The 6,773-nt window shown below is 57.8% G+C and overlaps 1 long non-coding RNA gene across 1 annotated transcript; it reads right to left on the bottom strand.

Moving 5' to 3' along the window:
- Positions 1-3,155: 3,155 nt before the first annotated feature.
- LOC144371849 (uncharacterized) lies at positions 3,156-4,563 on the bottom strand. Its single transcript, XR_013431951.1, has 3 exons — positions 4,263-4,563; positions 3,367-3,456; positions 3,156-3,274 (listed from the first exon to the last, which is right to left on the bottom strand). It is a non-coding gene; the product is annotated as an uncharacterized LOC144371849 (long non-coding RNA).
- Between the last annotated feature and the right edge of the window lie 2,210 nt (positions 4,564-6,773).

Here is a 6,773-nt window from a genome sequence, read left to right as displayed (position 1 = left end):
AGAAAGGGCTTCACCCCGCTCCCCACCAGCGCCCCGGGCTCCCTCAGCTGCCCCCAGGCCCACTGGTGCCCTTGGCCTGGCCCTCTGCACCTGACCCCTGGAAACCACCCGTCCCTCCCCTGGAGCGGGACCTCGGCCCCCCGAAACCCCAGAGCCGCCTGCCTGGTGCAGGCGCTGATGAAGCGCATCCATCAAGCTGCCCGCCTGTGTCTGCCGCTGCCTGAGCTGAGCGCGGCTCAGCAAGGCCATTACCCCGTGATGAGCACAACCAGCATCAGCTCCGCGGCCGGCCCAGCTGCCACTGAGTCTTTATGGCTTCTCTGCGAAGATAAAAACACCCAGAAAATCCCTGAAACTGAGCCTAAACTGTGCTTTACTAGAAAGCAATCTGGCTTCCTGCAGCCTGCGGACCAGCTCTGAAGGTCACTTTCAGAGGGGAGCAGAGCAGCCGGGTGGGATGATGAGGACCGCTGACCACATGGCCAGGCTCTGGCCTCCTAGGTGCACAGGATCCATCCCCGGGCCAGAGCCAATGCCCGACTCCCTGGAGAGGGGCGTGCTCCCTCCTCTGCTGTCTCACAGACGGCGGGAACCGGAGAGGCCAGGGAGAGAGAGCAGGCTCAGAGGGAGGTCGCCCTCCAGAACGCACCACCCCGCCCTCAGCCAGGGTGCAGGTGGGTCAGCCAGGGCATGGTTTAGCTTCAGTGTCCCCTGGACATGGGGACACCTCCTTTAGCTGGCAGGAGCAGTATCCATGGCAGGTGCTGACCGGGCCTGTCCTGACTCCGGGGCTCACTGCAGCCAGCTCACTTCCCAGGGAGGGACTGGGCTCAGGGGGGCAGCAGCCTCGGGAGTCACCAGCCAGGAGGCCCCTCTAAAGCACAAGGGTCACATTTGGCCTCTTGAGTGGACCGAACTAGTCTTCCCAGGATCCCTGTGTCACAGAACAACAGGAAGTCCTTCCCTGGGGCAGGTCCAGCTGGCGACCCAGGGCACAGCCACACACCTGAACTCCACTCTGCCCAAGTTATTAAGCTTCTACTGTGTGCATGTGGAACACCATGCTGTCCACGGGTGTGCCCCCAATATCTCCCAACGGTACAAAGACATTTCCCCACAAATACAGCAAGATGCATTATTAACATATTGTTAAGTACACCGCATGATTGTTGAAAAATGATTTCTATCTACATGTAAAATTATTTTATTATTATGTGCATATATTAGAAGATTAAGTAGTCAAATAACCAAACAGCAACAATAACATGCGAGGCTTCTCCACATAATTTTGCTTATGATGTGTTGATTAAACTCGAGTTCATTATTCCACACAATATTGACCTACTTTGCTCCACTTAATATCATCCAGACAGCACCCTCAGAGATTCTTATAACCATCAGGACTGTCCTGTCCCTGATAAACCGGTCTCCTGCACAGAGCTGTAACTGGCAGGCCGGCTGTGAGTGCAGCAGGGATAGGCTGCCAATCAGCCAGGCCGGGAAGTCAGGTGTCCACCTTGGTCCACGCCTGCGGTCACAGTGTGTCCAGCTCAGCTCTTTTCTATAATTTTGGGGGGGGTCAGGAGGAGATGGGTGGGAAGACGCTTGGCCCTGGGGGTGTTGGTCAGGAAACGTGGAGGTGGGAGGGTTTAAATTCTCCTCTGCCCACCCTTCCCCGTCACGCTGCACCATTCAGAGAGGTGACGACAGCACAGAGGTGGCCGTCTGCCAGAGTGGACACAGAGCGTCCTTGAACGTGGAGAGTCGTGGCTCTCCTCGAGTGCCCTGGCTGCAGAGCAGTCCGCTCCCCCGCCCGTCCTGTGCCCGTCCCTGCGCCCGTCCCTGCTCCCTGGGACCCAGCCTCGGGTCCTGCTGGCAGCCCCTCTGTAGCAGCAGCTTCCCGAGGCTGGGTGGGCTGGGTCCGCCCTTGGTCTCCTTAATCTCTGGTGCCATCCAGCTGTCCCAACAGGACACTGAGCCCTGAGTTGGGGACGTGGCATCTAGCACGGGGTCTGGCATGCTGGGGATACCGGTAAATACGACTGAATGAAGTGGATTCAAGACACAGAGTCCTGGACTCATGACTCAAAGAGCCTTCGGGTGCCTCTGGGTGCTTCAGTCGGGTGGAATCCCTGGGGGCCATCCACTCCGGTCCACAGTTCCAACAAAAATGGATGGACTCCAAGGTGTGTGGTCTGCTGTGGAGGGACATGTCTCAGGACAGACCAGAAGTCATTTCGGAGCTCATTAAGAGGACCAGAGGGTTCGATGACCCCATCCTGTGCTGCCGCACTAACACCCCCACCTCCACCCGGTTAGTGCTGCTGCGATCCTTCTCTCCGTCACTCAGGGAACGAGGAGTGACAGTGTGCTCAGCAGATCACACCAGGTGTGGGGAAGCCAAACCAGAGGAGTCCCAGGCCAGGAAGAGACCTGGGGACTCAGGGTCAGCTGGGGGGGCAGTGACTAGGCGCAGGGTATGTGTGAGAGCGCAGAGAACTGGCCTTTCAGGGACCTCACCAGACCCTCCTGCCAGGTGGCCTGCACCTGCAGGGCCCCCGCAAAGCCAGCTGGGAGCCCATGGTCCTGCATGTTCATGTGAACAGTAGGCAGTGGGGACCTGATTATGGCCCAGCGAGATGAGGGTTTGGACAAAGCTCAAACCAAGGCTCCGTCCAGCTCTGTCGCTGGGTGCTTCAAGAGGCAAACTGAGGAGGTTGGTCGGGCATGGAGTCCTACCTTCAAAGGCCATGGATAGAACAGCCACAGATTCCTCACAGCCTCCCCAGGTACAGGGGTCACCAAGGGGCTGTGACCTCCCTCAAGGTCAACCAGGACTGACCGAGGCCCCTCAGTTCTCAGGTCACCATGACCTTTGCTCCAAAAGTGCTGGTCTCCCCAGAACCCCCTCTGTTCGGGACTCAGGAGCAGAGCTCTGTCTGAGTCCTTGACAAAGAAAGGTGGCGAGAGCAGAGTCCATCTCCTGGTGTGTGCCCCGCGCAGGCTGGAATGCTGCGGTTTAGCGCTGGCAGTCATTTCTGCAGAGTGGAAAAGGTTTTCTGAGTGCTCCGGAGAGTCCCAGGCAAGAACATCAGGGCCCCTCCACCCCCCACAGGGGAGTGCTGAGCAGGGCCGGGGGGCTGCAGGCTGTGACCCCCACGTGGAGCGTCTGCACAGTGCTTCTCCAACGGCTTGGTCTTGAGGCCACTTTCTGTTTCTAAAGAAACGTCGAGGATTTGGTGTCGTCCTCATTTGAGCTGCTGGAGCCACTTGACTGTGTGAATACAGAGAGTGAGGCCCTTGGGGTGGAAGTGCGCCTACCCCTCACCCGGCCGTGCCCGCCTCAATCTCACACACACAAAGCACCTTCCAGTGAGTGCGCCCATGACCTAGGCGGGCATCAGCGGGGCTTGGTCCAAGGGGTAAGAGTCCACTGACGTTCGGGATTTTAGTGGCCTGTTTCGGGGGGAAACATGAACATCAGTCAACACTGCACCAAGAAGCCCAGGCCACACCTAGGACAGGTGAGCTCTGTCCTCAGAGGGGAGATCTGAGGACAGTCGCCTCATGCTCAGCCATTCTTGGTGGGTTGAAGTGTGTTGCCTGTGACTCACACAGGGGCCACAGGGGCTCTGCAGTGAGGGGACCCCGCCCAGCTCAGGGCCCACCCTGCGCAGGGCTGCCCATACATGTCCACCAGCCTCCGCCCAGGACTCATGTCCAGGGGCTGCACCTACCCAGCTGCTGGGGGGTTGCCGAAGTCTGGCTTGGCACAAATCAGGAGCCACTTGTCAAAAAGAAACTAACTTTATTTTTAGAACTACAAATGCCAAACAAAACAGCTCCAGGGAATAAACCCTCAGAGCCCAACTGCCACCACCGGCTTCCACAAGCCTCTCCTCACACCAACCTCCCAACCTCCCACAATCCTCCTGCTCTTGAGGCCGATTGGCTGGGTTGCATGGGCAGAGCCAAAGAAGTCCCCCAATGAGCAGCTCCGTGGAGGAGCCAATCAGCTAGATGTTGCTGGGGCTGCTGTGAGCCAATCATCAGCTGGCAGTCTGAAGGGCAGGGAAACAGCCCAATGAACATCACCGCAGAGGAGCCAATCAGCTAGATGTTGCTGGGGCCACTGTGAACCAATCATCAGCTGGCAGTCTGAAGCTTGCTGGCAGCTGGAAGTTTGCTGGGGCCCCTTTGGCTGTGGCTCTCAACAGGGGGTAGAGGCCTCCTTTCCAGGCCATGGCTCTGGGGACACTCACCTTGGCTTATGCTGGGGTGAGGCTCCATCTCCACCTCGGCGATGGAGGAACTTGGATTTCTCCATCAGGCACTGTGCTCCGGGGGCTGCTGTTCTGTCCGGATCTTGGCCTGCTCCTCCCTGGCCACAGCGTCTCGCCCAGGGCCACTTTGTCATTGCTTAGGAGCTGCATTCCCTGGTCCGGGCCACAGGGTGCCAGGGTCCCTAGGCAGGGCCATGGACACACCCTCCCTCCTCTGGCCCAGAGCCGGGCCAGCGCTGACATAATAAGATCCTCTAATGAAACGGACCCAATTAACTTCCAGTTTGTGGCCAAGGGTCATTTCTCCCCGTGGTCGACTATTTGAGGAGGAGACTGATGTTGCTTAAACCTCAGGGGAGGAAGGGTCACCTGCTCGAGGCCCCTGGGTTTCCCCTCCCCAGGGTACCCCCCGACTCCACAGCACGGCTGACCTCAGCCAGTCTGGGGACACCTGACCCTTCCAGCCCAAGGAGCGGCCACTCCCACTGGGTTGTTCTAGAAAAGGTTTGCCTTGGTGGGACCCTTCTCCAAATCCACGCCACAGGAGCAGCCTGGTGGGTCCCCAGCCCACCTGGAGCAGGAGGGAAGCCGTGCTGCTGTCTGCTGGACGGTGTGGTCCCGGGTCCTGAAGGCCTTGGAGGCAGGGAAGGTGTCTGTGGCCTTGTGGGTCAGTCCCTGTGTCCCTCTACTTACAGGCACTCCTTCCAGGAGTCTGGCCCCGTCGGGTAGTGAGATGCATTTGCCTTGTTAGGGCTGCCTGCAGGTGGCCCCATGACCCCCAGTGACATGAAACCAGGGGTGTTCCAGAGGAATCCCTGAGAGTAAAATCTCACGGCATGAAGACTTGGGCCTCAGGCCCCCGCCCTGACACCCTTCCAATCCTGCAGGAGACAACGCAGTCACTCGGCCCTTCTCCCAGAAATGTCACCTCCCTTGTCCCTCTGCAGAACAAAGAGGCAGCTGGCCAGGTGCCCGCCTCAAGGTGTCTCCTGATTCTGGCCTTTGCCAAGTGCTGCCGACTGTTCACATGGAGGCCTGGGCCAGGGATCCGCCGTTCGGGGGGGGGGGGAGTGCAGTGCGGAGGGGCAGGGCCAGGTGGTGGAGACAGGCTCCCTGGTGACTCTGACTTGTCACCTAGGGGAGGAGAGGATGGCTGAGCAGAGGCACCCTGGTGGGTGGAGATGCGAGGAGGCTGCAGGGAGGAGGATCCCCCACGGAGGCTGCTGGATGACCAGGGTGGAGAAGTCAAAAGCAGATATAGGGAGCCCACAGAGCCACTTCAGCGACCCGGCGGGGTCAGATGGGAGAACTCGAGGAGACGGAGTTCACGTCCTTTGTGACTGAACGAAGTGGGAGAGCCGGGCGGCAGCCACACCTGGGGCTTGGGCAGCTGGGAGGGTCGGGGGGCAGTGCCTCCAGCAGCGGCCGAGTCCACTTTGGGGCATTCAGTTTGAGAAGGGAGGAAGGACAGCCACACAAATGTCTGAGCCACCTTTCTGGATCTGAGAGAAGGGCTGGAGCAGAGTTGGACTGGGAGTCGTGGCAGAGATGGCCACACGGCCACAGGATGAAGCTCAGGGGCAAAGGAGCTCGGCCATCCCCAGCATGGAGTCCAGGACCAGACACGGAAGCTCCGGGCATGGGCACAGAAGAGGTGCATGCTGGGAAGAATGGCTGTGGCCGCCATCGGAGGTCAGTGTGGCCGGTGGTCAGCATGGGCCTTCTGTGCTGGGCTGTCCTGAAGGAGGTGGAGGAGGACACCTGCTTTTCTACATTTTTCTTACCTTATATCCATTACTTACAGCTTGATGTGAACAGAGAGCCCCAGAAGAGACCTAAGATCAGATAGAGACCAGGAGGGGACTGGGTTTCTTACGGCAGGAAGTAAAGGGCACAGGAGGAAGCACAGAGGTCACGGGAGCAGGGCACAGCCTTCACTGGCCAGTATAGCCTCAGGATGTTGGTAGAAAAGTCTATTTGAGGATGTTAGACACAGAGTTCCAATTGCCTGGTGTCTTACCATGAATCCTGTGCGAAGGGCCCGTGTCCCATGCCATGTGCCCCGAACACTCTGTCCTGCATAGTTTAGGATGCTGCTTGCATTTTTCTGACCTCTAAACAGTAATTGAATCCCCAGATACTTATTCGAATCTGACCACACACAGTGAAATTATTTCTTAGTCATAAACTGAAAAGTTAATTGGTTTCATTTCTTTAAATAGATTCAATTATTTAAGCAACAATGAATCTTTCAGAGGTACTTACAAGCCGGGGATGCCTGCAGGAGATGGAGGTTGAAAACCGCTACCCAAAGGTCTTTGCAAACTGCCACCAGGGGTGGGGGAGATGGGGAAGGGATTTATTTGTGCTTATGAAATATAGAAGCTGCCCTCAGTAGTATGATTAGATTGGATGCAACCAGCTGATTAAAAATTAATGCAGCCCAGAAATGGTGCGTATCTACGATGGAGCTGGGTGTTCTTGGGGACA

This window comes from Ictidomys tridecemlineatus, chromosome Y (genome assembly GCF_052094955.1).
Source record: "Ictidomys tridecemlineatus isolate mIctTri1 chromosome Y, mIctTri1.hap1, whole genome shotgun sequence".
Lineage (NCBI taxonomy): Eukaryota > Metazoa > Chordata > Mammalia > Rodentia > Sciuridae > Ictidomys > Ictidomys tridecemlineatus.
Note: the sequence above shows the minus strand (reverse complement) of the source record. Positions and strands in the feature narration are given on the sequence as shown.